Below are 16,937 nucleotides of genomic sequence, written 5' to 3'. Positions count from 1 at the left end.
ATATCTGGAGTTAATGCATTTGTTTTTAATGTGTTAAATAGCATGGAATATTTAGTGTGCTTGTGCTTATATAAAATGATTTGATGTATCTTATATTTGAATTTCTCCACATTCTTCTCACCACTGATAATGGGCTTTGGACTAAATTATGTCAGTGTTCCATTTTCATTAATTTTAGACACCTCATACAATGAGTGGCAGAACACCCTGATTTGTCATGCTATATTTACATATTTCAGCACAACCCCACCTTTTCATCATATGTGTTTCTATGTTAATCATTGGCTAAGCAACCACAAAGTAAACGAAAACATTCTGCATAGATATTCAATTTTTGCATGTCCGCTTATTTCAGGTATGTGTTTATATGTCTCTATTTATTCGATACGTCAAGATATTCACATCCAGTCTTTTCTAGTAGTTAAAGGTCCCGTTCTTCGTTATCCCATGTTTCAAACTTTAGTTAGTGTGTAATGTTGTTGTTAGAGTATAAATAAAATCTGTAAAATTTTAAAGCTCAAAGTTTAATGCCAAGCGAGATATTTTATTTAACAGAAGTCGCCTACATCGAACGGCCAGTTTGGACTACATCCCTCTACTTCCTTCTTTAATGACGTCACTAAAACAGTTTTTTGACTAACCTCCGCCCACAGGAATACACAAGAGTTGCGTTTGTAGAGTGTGTTTGTCGCCATGTCGTCGAAACGCTGTTATTTTCATCCCGCAGTCCAATCACCGGGTCTGATTCCGGCTCAAATTGATAGGGTAAAATTAAAGACATGTTTACAATAACACTGAGCGCGTGCATCTCCACGTTATGGTAAGAGGCGTGACCTTTCCGGGCACGGTGCGCTCAGAGCTGTCGAATCACAACACAGGAACCGCTGGCACAATCAGAACTCGTTACGTATTTCTGCAGGAGGGACTTCATAGAACAAGGAAGTCATCAGCCCGTCAGTCAGATAAGTAAATTATGTGAAAAATTATGTGAAAAAATATGTGGGTTTTTTACACTGCACACTATAAACACAATCAAAGCTTCAAAAAAACACGGAAAACGGGACCTTTAAATCCTGACTACAAACATGTCAAGTTTCAAAGCTCTCAGAGCTTGTGTGATTGATCTGCACTAGTTTACATGCCTTAACTCCCATACGGACAGACTATATTTTAGTCCTTTTTTGTTTTTGGGGTGTATAACAATATCTGTTAATTTAACAATCTTAGCAGTAAAATATTTTTAGCCAAGGATTAATTTCATATATGGGACTATGGAAGCCCGTTTCCGCCACAAAAAAAAAAAAAAAAAAAAAAAAAGCCACTAAAAAAAAAAGATGAATTGCGACTTTTTATCTCAGAATTCTGACTTTTTAACTCGCAATTGCGTGTTTATATCTCACAATTGCGAGTTATAAAGTCAGAATTCTGAGATAAAAAGTCGCAATTGCGAGTTATAAAGTCAGAATTCTGAGATAAAAAGTCACAATTGCGTGATAAAAAGTCAGAATTCTGAGATAAAAAGTCGCAATTGCGTGATAAAAAGTCAGAATTCTGAGATAAAAAGTCGCAATTGCGTGATAAAAAGTCAGAATTCTGAGATATAAAGTCGCAATTGCGTGATAAAAAGTCAGAATTCTGAGATATAAAGTCGCAATTGCGTGATATAAAGTCAGAATTCTGACTTTTTTTCTCGCAATTAACTGATGGTCAGCTTCTCTGTCTGTAACAGTGCATCCAACGATAGTCGTGCTGCAGTGAAGTCTGAAGCTGTTGGTGTATAAAATGTGCCACTTCAGCTTTGTCTGATTTATTGCGCCTCCACCACAGCTGATTCTTCTTCTTATTATGATTATTATTATATTGTTATTATTGTGCAAAATTCATTAGTGTATCCATTCTGTTAAAAACAATTTTTTATTGTCCAAATACCTCGACTGTAATTTGCAGAATTGCATGATTCTACCCTTCAGGGATGGAAATTAACTTTTTTGTCCACCGGCCACTGTGGCAGGTGGATTTCAAAATCTACCAGCCACTCAATGTTTTTACCAGCTACTTTCTTGTTTTTAACGGACAATGTGTAACTGCATGTGAAAATTAATACTACAAGATCAACAGTACTTAAGCAGTTTATTTAATCTCAAGTCTCAATGAAATACTGACATTTTCTCTTTCTCTCTTATACACACACAAACCATGAACTGATATACATTTCAGTACTGTTCGTTCAAACCGCCGACGGGAGGGTCAAAGTAAATGACAAGTCGCGTCAACCAATCGGAAGCCTCTCAAGCGAGGACCTCTACATTCCAATTGGTTGCCGCCGAACCGCGCCATAGCTCATTACCATAAAGTTAACCTGATTTCAACTCTCCTCGACGCTCTCACTGTCCAAGACGCGCCGCTCTCGCCGGAACTCGCCGCCGGAACTCGGAACACACAGTGAACACAACGCGTGCGATGTAACGCCACATTTTTTTTGAAGGTGTGCCTCCTCTAAAAGTGTCCGCCGTCCAGGTGAAACAGTATGCTATTTTTATTTACCCGCCACGGTGGCCGGTAGGTGAAGCGAGTTTACCCGCCACAACACAAAATCACCCGCATCTGGCTGGTGGCGGGTGCTAATTTCCATCCCTGCTACCCTTGAGTTGCAAAGTTAATGAAACATGATAGGTATTGGTTGTTTTAGTATTAAGCCCACTAGATGGCAGTAAAAGCTGTTATTTCTCCTTGAAACGCTGTGTACAAGGTTACCGTGGAAACATTCTATATGCATATTCCTGCATAATGCATATGTCCGGAGACTAATCTTTATGTGTCTCCTCCAGTAAAATCAATATTTCTTTATTGGTAAATCGGCGCTAAAAATAATCCTTTATGATGTCCTCTATTTTATGTATAAAAATAACAAAGCAGCAATCCTGATGGTCTATTTAATGTATAATAATAACAAAGCAGTAATCCTGATGGTCAGTCGCAATGAAAGGCAGACATCCCAAGTCTCCCGGAAGTTCCGGGAGTCTCCCGCATATTGATAGCGGCTCCCTGATGCCCGCAAATTAGTTAAAATCTCCCGGAATCTAGAGCGAGCGAGCAAGAGCGCGCATAGAGACTGTGTTTCAAACCAGCGCGCACACGCCAGAGAGGGAGCGAGAGAGAGACCTTGCGTGTGTGTGTGTGTGTGTGCGAAGCGCATGTATGACAGAGAGCATCCCGAATGGCCTTTTTCGGCAAATCAACCAATCAATTATCAGTGAGGTGAGTTGACAAGTTTCATTTCATGTGCATATTATTCAGGCAAGTTGCCAAGGCTACATGAAAACAACATACCTCCCTGAAATGACTTTTTGCAGGTTGGGATGTCTGGAAAGGAAACGCAAGCAAAGTAAGAACTGTGAGAAATAACGTTTCACAGTAGTGAGAAAAAGTCAGAATTCTGAGATATAAAGTCGCAATTGCGAGAAATAAAGTCAGAATTCTGACTTTTTATCACGCAATTGCGACTTTATATCTCAGAATTCTGACTTTATATCACGCAATTCTGACTATATCACGCAATTGCGACTTTATATCTCAGAATTCTGACTTTATATCACGCAATTCTGACTTTATATCACGCAATTGCGACTTTATATCTCAGAATTCTGACTTTATAACTCGCAATTGTGAGATATAAACACTTTTTTTTTAGTGTTTTTTTTTTTTTTTTTTTTTTTTTTTTTGCCGGAAACGGGCTTCCATACAGCTTCTCAGACCCGGCGCCAGACACAAATTCACGGACGGGCATTAAATTTTTTTCAGGGGGGCACAAATGAGATCAAACTCACTGCATAGTAACATTAATTATGAATTAAATGGGAAAAAAAAGAAAGAAAAAAAAAACGAGGAAGAACTAAACACACGTCGCAGGGCTCGACATTGCCCGGGACAAGTTGATTTTTTTAAAGGGGCTAGTGAAAGAGAATTTTAATTACCTGGCCTGATTAAAACGCCAATAACAAAAAAAATGACTAGGGAATCACCAAAACGCGATAATGCTTCTGCATTCATTTAGTCTAAGTGGCTTAGTGCATAATAATATCTATATTATCGATAGAGCATATTATCGATAGTGCATAATAATATATAGGCTGATGTATTGTACTGACGCTAACAAAACGTTGCGCTGTTGATGCGCTCGCGCTGCCTCTCGAGGAGAAATCGAAACAAATGAGCGCAGCAGGAACAAAGAAACTCAGACACTTTGTGTCCGAATGGTGTTTTAGGATGTTACAAGGTATGTAGGAATTGTCTATTCTCAGAAAAAAAACATAAAACAAACAACAGAACTACTAAATTATATATAAAAATATTCACATAAGCACGTTTAAATTAAGGTTTATACTCTCATTCATTTAATACGCTACTCCTTCCTATGTGGACTCCACATAGGAAGAACAGGCATGCCATCTACTTACTTACCAGATACAGACACATGTGAAGCGGACTGATGTCGTCTTGGTCTCGAGCGAGGTTTACGTGAGGTAACGTCACATGGAAATAAGCGGGGCAGCCAGAAATCTGCTCTCTACGAGAGGGTGCTGCAGTTCCATTTTACACCACAGATTTACATTGGAAATTTGTGTGGCGCTGTAGAGCTGGGAGGGCTCTGAGACCGGCTGCCCCGCTTATCATGATTCATGCCTGCCGAATCCTTGCGCTACATTTTAATATATTCTACTCACTTTATGACTAGAAAATCTGAAAAATATTTGTTGCAGAATGCTGAACACGTTTATAATTTATTATTAATTCAGTGTATATAGAGGTCTATGTTTGGATGAATATTTTGTTGGGCTCTGCCCCACCTGCCCATACAGACGAGCCGCGGCTGAATACTGCAGTAAAAATTCAAAATGTAGAGTTTTTATATTTATGACATGATACAGTTAAGCAACATCACACGACCAAGAGTGCCGAATAATACCATCACGAATGAAAATGTGACACTGATTCATATGGCAGTTCTATAAACAAGTAATATGAATTTACTTACATTTTAGACGCAATATTGACTGTTTTTGTTCTGTTTTAGCAGCGAAAATAGTTCAAACAAAGATCACAGCAGAAGCGCGTCAGTCTCACAGCAACACTCGGGCTTTCGCCTAGCATTACCTCGCTGATCTCTCCTGCCAACTTTGGTGGTCTTTGTTTAAAGAAACTGAATATGAATAAGTAATAACTGAATAAGAAGCTGTATACCCTGCTGAAAAAAACAATAGAAACCATTACAGAAATTGTAATGGTTTTAATGGTTTTAATGGAAACTGTAATGGTCCTAGTGGGTCTGTATGGGTAATTCGCTTTTTTCTATTGGTGGCAAGTTTTGCTTATTTGCCTGTATTGGTTTTAATGGAAAATATAATGGTCCAAGTGGGTTTCTATTGGTAATTTGCCTTCTTCTATTGGTAGCATATTTTGCCTATTGGATACCATTAAGGACCAATAGAACATCTTTGGCAAACTATAGATTACACATTGGTATCTACTGGACACCAGTATGAACCATTAGAACTCCAATAAATTGAGTGGTTTCTTTAGTTTGATTTAATGATGTACACATACACAATTTTTAGGTTAGATGCAGATTTATTTATTTTTACAATTATTGCAACACAACAAAATAGATTAAATATGACACACAAACTAAATTGTTTAATGGTATTAAGCTTATCCTTATGTAATATGTAGAAATTATACTGTTAAATATATGTATTGTTTAATAGAATTCACACAAAATTGTTCATTCATATAAGTCATGTAGGTCATATTAGATCATATTCATAGGTCATATTTGTCCCATTTTCCCAAATGCAGAATGTTTTCTGTGATGGGTAGGTTTAGGGGTAGGGTTAGTGTAGGGGGATAGAATATAACATTTTTACAGTATAAAAACCATTATGTATATGGAAAGTCCCCATAAAACATGAAAGCACAACGTGTTTGTTTGCGTGTGTACAAAAATAACATAACAATATCCAGAAATCAATTTTAATTTATCAACATAGAACTCAAGTTTAATTTGATTTCATCCTTTTCCCACTAAGTGTGGGTTTTCTGAGGGGCTGTGTGGGCAAGAGCAAACTCTTTGGGGCCCCATGAAAACCCACACAGGCCCCCAGTTGGTTAGCCCATGTGGGGCCCATAGCTCCGGGGCCCATAGCAGGTTTACTGTGGGCAACCCCCCATGTTCACAGCACAGTACAAGTTAAATCATTGTTTTATGATTAAATGCTCAAGGCACAGGGTTAATCAAACTATTTTTAACAATCTAGTAAAATGTCACCAATGTCATTACATTCAATTGCCCATCCCATAACTAAAACTGCACACAGTCAACAAGATAGTAAGACAAGTTCTGTCTTTACCTGTTTGTAGCTGCTCCCAGACCAATAAAGTCAGACTGAGACAACTGTGTGTGTGTGTGTGTGTGTGTGTGTGTGTGTGTGTATATATACCATTCAAAAGTGTGGGGTCAGTAAGATTTTTTAATGTTTTAAAAGAAGTATCTTCTGCTCACCAAGCCTGCATTTATTTGATTAAAAATACAAACAAAAAACGTAATATTGTGAAATATTATTCCAATTTAAAACAGCTGTTTTCTATGTCATTATACAGTAAAGTGTAATTTATTCTGTGATCAAAGCTGAATTTTCAGCATCATTACTCCAGTCTTCAGTGTCATATGATCCTTCAGAAATCATTCTAATATGATGATGTGATGCTCAAGAAACATTTATGATTATTATCAATGTTGAAAATAGTTATTTACATTTTTATTTCATGATGCTATGATGAATAGAAAGTTCAAAAGAACAGCATTTGTCTGAAATCTAAATCTTTTGTAACATTAAACACTACCGTTCAAAAGTTTTGGGTTAGTAAGAATTTAAATTTTATTTTTAGGGGATAGAAATAAAATTAATCAGTACTTTTATTCATCAAGGATGAGTTAAACTGATCAAAAGTTACAGTAAAGACAATTATAATGTTAGAAAATATTCTATTTTAAATAACGGCTGTTCTTTTGAACTTTCTATTCATCGAAGAATTTAAAAAAAAATTGTACACAACTGTTTTCAACATTGATAATAATAATGAATGTTTCTTGAGCATCAAATCATCATATTAGACTGATTTCTGAAGGATCATGTGACACTGAAGACTGGAGCAATGATGCTGAAAATTCAGCTTTGATCACAAGAATAAATTAGTTTCAAATATATTAAAATAGAAAACAGTCATTTTAAATTGTCATAATATTTCACAATATTACTGTATTTTTTATTTTATTGTTTTAATCAAATAAATGCAGCCTTGGTGAGCAGAAGAGGCTTATTTTAAAAACATTAAAAAATCTTACTGACCCCAAACTTTTGAACGGTAGTGTATATATATATATATATATATATATATATATATATATATATATAATGCACACACACAATATTAATATATAATTTTCTGAAATGGCAATAAATAAATAAATAAATATAAATTATTAATAATATGACATCACGTGATTAATTCTAACCAATGAGACTCCTGGAACAGCATCCATGAACTGTCATTCCGGAATCGACTGGTACCTAGGGCTGTTCGATTCCGGATTTTTTGGAATCGATTCCGATTCCAATTCCTGTTTCTGGAATCGAAAGAATCGATTCCAAGAATCGATTCCTCACTGTTATTTTCGATTTTTTTTTTTATAAATGCCAACACCGTGTCTAACATTGTCGCGTCTTACCGTGCCACATAGCAAGTAACTCTCTACACCGGGCGTGCAAAGCGAACGTTGCAAATCCATTTGTCCTTCCTATTAGACATATTGCGACTGCTGCTTGGTCATAATTAGAACGAGGCATTTACTTCGGGGATTTGTCACGTCGTGCTTCCTGCGTCAGGTGTAGACAGTAGACACAGTGTAAAGACTAGGAATATGTTCACCATATACATATAGGTAGATTCTATTTACATACATACAGGGTGCGATTTGTGAAAAAAAAACAAAAAAACAGGGGGGATGTTTTGAAAAGTTTACTATTTTTTTTTTTTTTTAATTTATTAAAAACCACAGTGGAGCTATATACTATTTTTGGCAGCTGTTACAGAAACATTTTTAAAAAATGATTTAACCTTGAGATTTGAAGTATTAGATAGCTTAGATATTTGCAACACTAGTGTCATTGTAGCTAAGCTTTTTTTGCCCCATTTTGTACTTTGTAGATGCCACCCAAGAAGAAGAAAGGGGACATAAAAAGCTTTTTCATAAAGCAGAGTCAGAGTGTAAGTAGGCAAAATAACTAGCTAGCCACACAAATAAACTAGCAGTAGTGACTGACCAGGCTTTCAAATGCAGATTCTACTGTGGAAAATAGTATTAACTGGTGATAGTATGTGTTACCCAGGATGATAGAATGCTATGTTAGCAAGTAACTGAATGTCAATTAGCCTGTACCTTAACTTAGAATCTTGCAGTCAACATAAACGGTGGATCTGAGACATTTTTCGTTTCCTACATTCTGTTTATGTAATGGGGGTGTCCCCACCAAAGCTGAGACCAAACCTACGCCCATGGATTGGACAGTCGTGTAAAGTTACCGACATAGCCTGACAACATCTCATCATATTTAGCGGCTCTGATCTGACCGCAGTTCACTGTTGTTCAACTGAAGCTCCCTCGTCGTCACCTTTTCCGCGCTCGTTTGACTTGCGCCTGGCGCTGAGGCGAAGCCAGATATTTTATTTATTCCAACCGGGATAAAGGGGATAAAAATAATTCAGCAGAGGCAGGGATACATAGACCAGAAGGGGGAAAATCCTAGGCCTTTACACATATAAACTTTTTTAGGGCCTTTACACATTCTTCGCGTGAGTGTGATTGATTGTTGTCGATTGATTTATTCTTCTTGTCCTAAACTACAACGAGTAAGATCAAACCCGGCCCAGCAACCGATTCTAAAGATTTCATTGGGTCAGTCATTGCGTGTGATTGCCTACACAATGCTGAAATAATCATCCTACTATAAAACCATACTCTGTGTCACGACTGGATCCATTTATTTAGTCTGAACTTTATTTCTTTACAGGTGACGTGATTGTGTTGACAAATGAAATCGGCTACGTGGCCGCGGGTTGTGTTAAAAAAGAGGAGTCGATTCCCCTTAATGGAATCGACTCCAACCTATGGAATCGACTCTCGATTCCCAACGCCTCGGAATCGAGGAATCGATTCTTTTTGGAATCGATTCCCAGCCCTACTGGTACCGCAAACAGGTAAGCTTTTTATATTTCTATAGTAATTTCTGAGTTTTCTATTAAAAGTAGTGTAACAGGTCGAAATGGTAATGAATTAATTAATTGGAATTAAATTACACCCGCTTTAGTGGTTTATCTGATGAGTAAGTTAAGTTATATTATTTAGCTTGCTGCGTTTAAATTATAACGGTTATAACGGTCGACTAGCCGCTCGGACAATTCATTTTCTGGTAATCTGAGGTAATATACTTTAAAAACCGCATTAATTCATTACCTTGAATTATTTTACATCCATTTCGGTGTTAATTTGATTTATTATTGTTTTTACGCGATGACTCGACTGAGCTAGCCATGATGGCCGGGCTGAGTTGTGTCTTTGTATTAAAGTTTTAAACAGCGACGTAAATACAATAACTAAGCTGCACACCCTTATTAAATCTCGTTACATAAGCTACGGTCATATTACTATCATGTTATCGTGACCTAAAAATAACAGATTTTACAATAAATTTGTACGTATTGTCTCACTCACAAGCTGGCGCGTGCACGCGCGGGGACAGAGAGTGAAAGAGAGAGAGAGAGGACTCATTGGCCTATATTCACCCGAAAAGATAACTGTCAAATTAAATCAACCATCTGTAATATTTAATTAATTACGAAAAGATATAACTGAAGTAAAACATTTAGGCCATGAAATAAATCACTAAAATATTAATATAATAGTTTCTCTTGAATGTGTACATTTAATCAGCACGTTCATCCATACAGAGCAATATTTGACTGATATATTAATTTTTGTTTCTTTTTCTCCCTCTTCCTTGTGTGTAATCAGATCATTGGTTCTGCTCTGTAAGTACTGTTTGACTCAGTCACACATTCTCAGTTTTTGCATTGTAGATTTGTCGTGCACATTTACAAAAACTTTCTTTGCATCATATAACTGTATTTTCATGAAGATTTTGCTTATGTTATCTGTTAATATTTCGGGTGTCATTTTTTAAAAATGAGATGATCCTCACTTAAATGGCAAATACTGTATTTTTCAGTACAGTGGTGTACATTCTCAGATGTTATACATATTCATGAATACAATTTTTAAACTGGCTTTATACCATTAAATTTTGTTTGTCCTCTCTCTTTTCAGTATTTATTGCCATCTAGTCCTGTTTGCAGAATTAACTGTGGCTCCAGCCATTAAGCAGACCTGAACCAGTTGATGAAGGTCTTCAGGATCACCAGAAACTACAGGCAGGTGTGTGAGAAAGTTGGAGCTACATACTGCAGGACGTTGGTCCTCCATGACCAGGACTGGACACCACTGTTGTAAGTGATCAATCTAGCAGTCAATCTGGTTCTCTGAAAGTCATGTTCATAACATATTGTAGGTGATCTCAGCTCTGGCCCTCGAGAACCACTGTCCTGCAGACTTTAACACCAAACCTGGTCCAATATACCTGGGGCCGTATTCACGAAATGTTTTATCTTACAACTAAAAGTTCTCCTAAATAGCAGTAAAAATTCTTAGGAAAGAGTTTTCACTTAAAGGATTAGTCCACTTTTAACTCCTGATAATTTACTCACCCCCATGTCATTCAAGATGTCCATGTCTTTCATTCTTCAGTCGAAAAGAAATTAAGGTTTTTGATGAAAACATTCCAGGATTTTTTTCCATATAGTAGACTTCAATGGACACCAAACAGTTAAAGGTCAAAATTAGTTTCATTGCAGCTTCAAATTGTTCTACACGATCCCATACAAGAAATAATGGTCTTATCTAGAGAAACCATCACTCATTTTCTAAAAAAAAAAAAAATAATTTATACATTTTAACCATAAATGCTCATCTTGAAGTAGCCCTGCGTTCCATTCGGAAGGGCTCATCCCTATGCCCTAATTCCTTTCAGATGGTTTCCCCTTCGGAGTGAGAGCTTCGAAGGGATGAAGGGTGTAGGGGTAAAAAAACCCTCTTTTTTTGGAACACACTTCTGCATCATCTTAACGAGACAATCAAGGAGGAGTAGATTGTGCAAGCGGCGGCCTTTGTTTAACGTTATTTTATTTATTTAGGTTTATTACACCATATTGTATATTGTGTCTATGTATTTGAAACATTTGAATGGACTAATAAAGGGAGCTGTAAAGTATTTTTGTTGAAGTACACTGTCGTTTTGACCATAATAATTTACTAAATCTAACTCATATAAATATTACAATAGTACAGAAAAATACTATACATACATTTATAGGTAAAATCGAACTCCTAACCTCCTCTACCCATTCTGTGACGTCAAACAACTTTCCTGTGCAAAGGATCATGGGGGCCCGAAGTGTCCATCAGTTGTACCCTTCGAAATCCTTCATTCCGAAGGGCCCTTTGAAGTGGTCAGTTTTGAGCACTTCAGTTTGGAACGACCCTTCGATATGGCGGCCATGATTGTTTTCACTCCGAAGTGCCCTTCGGAGGGCGATATATCCCGTTTGGAACCCACTGTAGCTCTCTTCTTCTTCTTCTCTATTTGAATTCCGGCAGTGTAGACATTGCTAAGTGTATTACTGCCTTCCACAGGTCAAAGCTTTGAACTAATTTTTATATACAATATGTTAGTTCAATAGTATATAACAGTTAGTTCAAACTTTGGCCTGTGGAGGGCAGTAATACACTTAGCAGTGTCTACACTGCCGGAATTCAAATAGAGAAGAAGAAGAGAGCTAGTTCAAGATGAGCATTTATGGTTAAAACATATATAATTTTTAATTTTATTTAGAAAATGAGCTATGGTTTCTCTAGATAAGACCCTTATTTCTCATCTGGGATCCTGTAGAACGCTTTGAAGCTGCACTGAAACTGTAATTTTGACCTTCAACCATTTGGGCTCCATTGAAGTCCACTATAAGGAGAATAATCCTGGAATGTTTTCATCAAAAACCTTAATTTCTTTTCGCCTGAAGAAAGAAAGACATGAACATCTTGGATGACATGGGGGTGAGTAAATTATCAGGAACCTTTTCACAAAAGGCGGAGCTAAACTGGGGGCTCGATGACGCACTGGAGCCCTCGAGCATGGCCATGCCCCTAACACTATATAACTGTCTGACGCACTAGAGCAGTGGTTCTCAAACTTTTTTCCCAGTGGGCCGCACAATGGTCCAAGTGCAAGTCTCACGGGCCGCTTATAATTTACATATGACGTCACCAATGCAAACCAATCAGATTGAATGTTATGGTATTAGCAGATAATAGCTACTGTTATTATACCTAGATGTTACACACAATAAATAACAAATAAAAACTAACTTACTGACATTAGCTTTACAATAATTATCAGTAATGCTCAATGAACACACAAACTGTATATACAATCACTATAAGTTGCTATTTAATTCTGTATGACTCTCTTCAACAGCATCGCAATAGTCACCAAACAATCACATAAACGCCTTAATAAGCAAATGTTACTCAGCTCTTTTTACAAACAACACTGAGCGCACTGTAGGCTAATTACAATCTCTGACGATATCAAGCATTCTGTCATGTCGCAATCCCTCGCGCAGCATCGGGCGAGTTGGGCTCATTCCAGCCGCGGGTGCGCTGATGCGGTTATTTTTACTGATTTAAAATACAAGTACATCAAACAAACACATCGAATTCACAGTTCAGTCTTTTGAAATTGTAGGTTTTGCTTGTCAAGTACTTTACTACAGAGCAAACAGGAAGGCTGCCCATCTAGCTCATTAACAACTGATTCTTCCATTCTTCTTACCTTTACTGCTGATGCTGCAACTCTTCTTGTTTGCATGTGTTCCTTCATTTATGTTCCACATTTAGTTTTTCTCCTTTAATAACAAATTTGACCATTTTGAGGCTTAAATTTACAAAATTAATGGCTACTGTTTGAATTCTTCCTAAGCGCGCACTTGTGTTTGTTTCGTTAAAGGCGCTCTAAGCGATTCTGAGCGGAGTAACTTCCTGTTGACGTTCGAAGTGTTGTCAAACAAAACAGAGGCTAGCTAGACCCTCCCTCCTACTCCTCCTGGCCCTCCCCTCCGTGCTTCCTGAAACAGTCATGAACGCGCATTTAAAATGTAAGTAGCTTGCGTATTGACGCTGCTTGTCGGTTATTGGCTGGAGCATGTTTATTATGTTAAGTGGTCCAGGCTGCACCAGTTTGTTTTTATTGCAGTTTTCGGAGCTTGTGGCGACTACAGAGACCGCGGTTTTTTTTACAGTGTGTTCAGGGGACAGGCAGCTAGTGCATAGTGAGGAGATGTTTGCGGTATGTGACAAAAAAAAAATTGGGCCTAAAAACGCGTCAAATCGCTTAGAGCACCTTTAACTGAGTGATTGCGTCATTAGCCTACATTGCTGTCTGAAAATAATAAATACTCACCAAAATTATTTTATATGACAAATAAAGCATTATAGCTCATTTATATTTATTTAATTCACTTTAATTTAAATTTTAAAACAAAAATAAATTGTATGCTATATTTTTATTTTTATTTTTTCAATTGTGGTCGGCATATCACATATCACCGCATTTACATTCGTGACGGGCCGCAGGTTGAGAACCACTGCTCCACATACCCATTCAAATGCTTACTGCGGTGAAGTGTGGCGTCGCGCGACTCGCGCCCAATTACGTCAAAAGTATACACTCACTGGATGTCATGGCAACTGAATCACGGAGGAAAACATTAAATATTCGGTTTAATTTCGGACCATCTCCAAAAAGACATAAAACACTAAACAAATGATTCTGACATGCGTTTATCAAAGTAGGAAATTCAGACTTTTAATTCCTTACACACAATTACTGCTGTTGAAATACGAAATGGAGGCGGGTCCGGATTGAATTCCCTCCAGGTCCGGATCCGGACCGGAGTCCGGACTTTGAGAAGTGCTGCACTAGAGTAATCGAGCATGGCACCACCCCTAACGCTACAGCAGCTTGCCCGCTTAATCTCGAGTGTCAATACTGTTAGTTATACAGCCTACATTTTGCTAGCTAGTAATGCCTTCATCACACAAATGCATATTACCTGGTAGGGCTGGGCGATTCTCACGCGCATTTCGTCAGTAAAGCCGGTTCCCTGATTACCGCTAAATCGCCATCACCTGCTTTCAAATGGAGCGCCATTTAACAGACAGAGCCGTAGTTCACTGATAAGCCACGCAATATCACGTTCATATCGCAGATGAATCGCCTTCGATAATGAACGCGATATTTGCGTGGCTTATCAGTGATCTACGGCTCTGTCTGTTAAATGGCGCTTCATTTGAAAGCAGGTGATGGCGATTTAGCGGTAATCAGGAAACCGGCTTTACTGACGAAATGCGCGTGAGAATCGCATGCGATATATCGCCCAGCCCTATTACCTGGTTGCGATAATATACAAAAGAAGCTTGTTCTCCTTATTTAAATTTGATATGAAGAAGGGGTGGATTCAATTAGTCTCTGCTGTGATAATTTTACACCGGAGAGTTTTACAAACTTTCATCAGACAACTGGGATTCACTGACAATCTGCTGTTATTGGTGAATGGGGCTGAACAGACTATCTCCCGCCTCGGCCTTCATCCTCCCGTCTCACGGCGCCGTCACCTGTTGACTCGACAACAGTCGGCAGTGCATGCCCACCAATGAGTGTATGTTGCCTTGTGTGCTTAATTAGTAGGTGGTCCACAGTAACTCTACTAAATTTTGCAACCCTCTAACGTGATTCTTTTGTTTATATGCATCAGTGAGTTTGACTGATTAGACAAATAAGTTGAGGCGGCAGCTCTCGCGAGTGGGTGTGGTTTCAGCGCCGACAGCGGACACGCCCCCAGCGTTTGAGAGCAGAGAATACTGCTAATTTTTTCAAGATTTTGATAATTTATTTAATTTACTTGGCGTTTTTTTAATCATTCAAATTTGGCTGGGTGGTTAATAACACATTTTACTGTGGTGTGACATACTCAGAACACAGACTTTAATAGGGCTTTACAGGGACTTTAAGCTTGACGTCGACTAGTCGCTGGTCCTATAGAGGGCGCAGCAGCATAAGAAATCTTTGATGTTCACATTTACGCTTCATTTCCAAAATGGTTACGTTGCTACAGCCTTCATATTGTAACCGTATCAAAGAACCTAAAAAAATATGAAAATAGATATTCCCAAACATTTAATATAGGCTATAGGGAATTGCACGCAACACATATGGATTTGTTTTTAATTTTGTTTTTTAATGACCCGCCCCGCAAATAAAGTGACAATTTCTTATCCCGCCCCAACCCGACCCGCGGGTCCGCGGGTTATGAGACGACCCGCGCATCACTAATCTACACCTGGAGAAGGTTAAATAACAGATGACTGTCATGCTATGAACCTGACATGACTAATGGATAAAATTCAAGATCTTGAATCTGCTCAAAGTGCACCCAAATATGTTGGATGAAATAATGATGTTGTGTCAACAACTATGTTCTTGCAACTTCTTTGAGAGTCCCATATAAATAATGTATGGATAATCTCATGTACTGGTAATGTGGTTTAAGAGGTACATTGTCCTAATGAATTCTCCTCCTTTTTGCAGGTCTAAGCCAGCCACAGTGGATACAGTGAAGCCACAAACACAGTTCATAGTTCTTGTATTTCTATTACACATTAAATAATAAAAAATATCATGTTAATAATTTTTGTCAGATGTTTATTTCCAGCTGGGTTTAGTAAAAAAGATGGTCTTGATCCAAGTATAATTTTGATTTCAGTTTCATGTTCTTAATTCTTTGCAAAACACAACCTGAACAGTTAGCTATTGAAAAGTTGGTGTGCAGTTTATATAAATTAAAATTATATATTCTTGAGGGGTTTTTTTAAGCCACAAGGAGAAAACCAGTGTATAATTGTAGTAATAATTTAAATTATTTAATTAATCAATGGCCTAATTAACAGCTACCAGTTAAACATACAAATCAGAACCAATACAAAAACTGCAATGGGAACCATTAAATATTTGCAAATAAAGACCAATACAAATCTGTAATGGAACCATTAGAACCAATACAAAAACTGCAATGGGAACCATTAAATATTTGCAAATAAAAACCAATACAAATTTATAATGGAACCATTAGAACCAATACAAAAACTGCAATGGGAACCATTAAATATTTGCAAATAAAAACCAATACAAATTTATAATGGAACCATTAGAACCAATACAAAAACTGCAATGGGAACCATTAAATATTTGCAAATAAAACCAATACAAATTTATAATGGAACCATTAGAACCAATACAAAAACTGCAATGGGAACCATTAAATATTTGCAAATAAAAACCAATACAAATCTGTAATGGAACCATTAGAACCAATACAAAAACTGCAATGGGAACCATTAAATATTTGCAAATAAAAACCAATACAAATTTATAATGGAACCATTAGAACCAATACAAAAACTGCAATGGGAACCATTAAATATTTGCAAATAAAAACCAATACAAATCTGTAATGGAACCATTAGAACCAATACAAAAACTGCAATGGGAAGAACCATTATGTGCAAATAAAGACCAATACAAATCTGTAATGGAACCATTAGAACCAATACAAAAACTGCAATGGAAACCATTAAATATTTGCAAATAAAGACC

At 37.3% G+C, this 16,937-nt stretch overlaps 1 long non-coding RNA gene across 4 annotated transcripts; it reads left to right on the top strand.

Annotated features, from left to right (window-relative positions):
• The first annotated feature begins 9,279 nt into the window (after positions 1 to 9,279).
• LOC125246455 lies at positions 9,280 to 15,969 on the top strand. 4 transcript variants are annotated; one of them, XR_007179880.1, is made up of 4 exons: positions 9,280 to 9,315; positions 10,130 to 10,146; positions 10,442 to 10,620; positions 15,873 to 15,969. It is a non-coding gene; the product is annotated as an uncharacterized LOC125246455 (long non-coding RNA). The 4 variants fall into 4 exon arrangements; XR_007179881.1 differs by lacking the exon at positions 9,280 to 9,315 and adding an exon at positions 9,521 to 9,537; XR_007179879.1 differs by lacking the exon at positions 9,280 to 9,315 and having other exon boundaries at positions 9,994 to 10,146.
• The last annotated feature ends 968 nt before the right edge of the window (positions 15,970 to 16,937 follow it).

The sequence above is a fragment of the Megalobrama amblycephala genome, linkage group LG14, assembly GCF_018812025.1.
Source record: "Megalobrama amblycephala isolate DHTTF-2021 linkage group LG14, ASM1881202v1, whole genome shotgun sequence".
In the NCBI taxonomy this organism is placed as follows: Eukaryota; Metazoa; Chordata; class Actinopteri; order Cypriniformes; family Xenocyprididae; genus Megalobrama; species Megalobrama amblycephala.
This window is presented reverse-complemented; position numbering and strand designations above follow the sequence as displayed.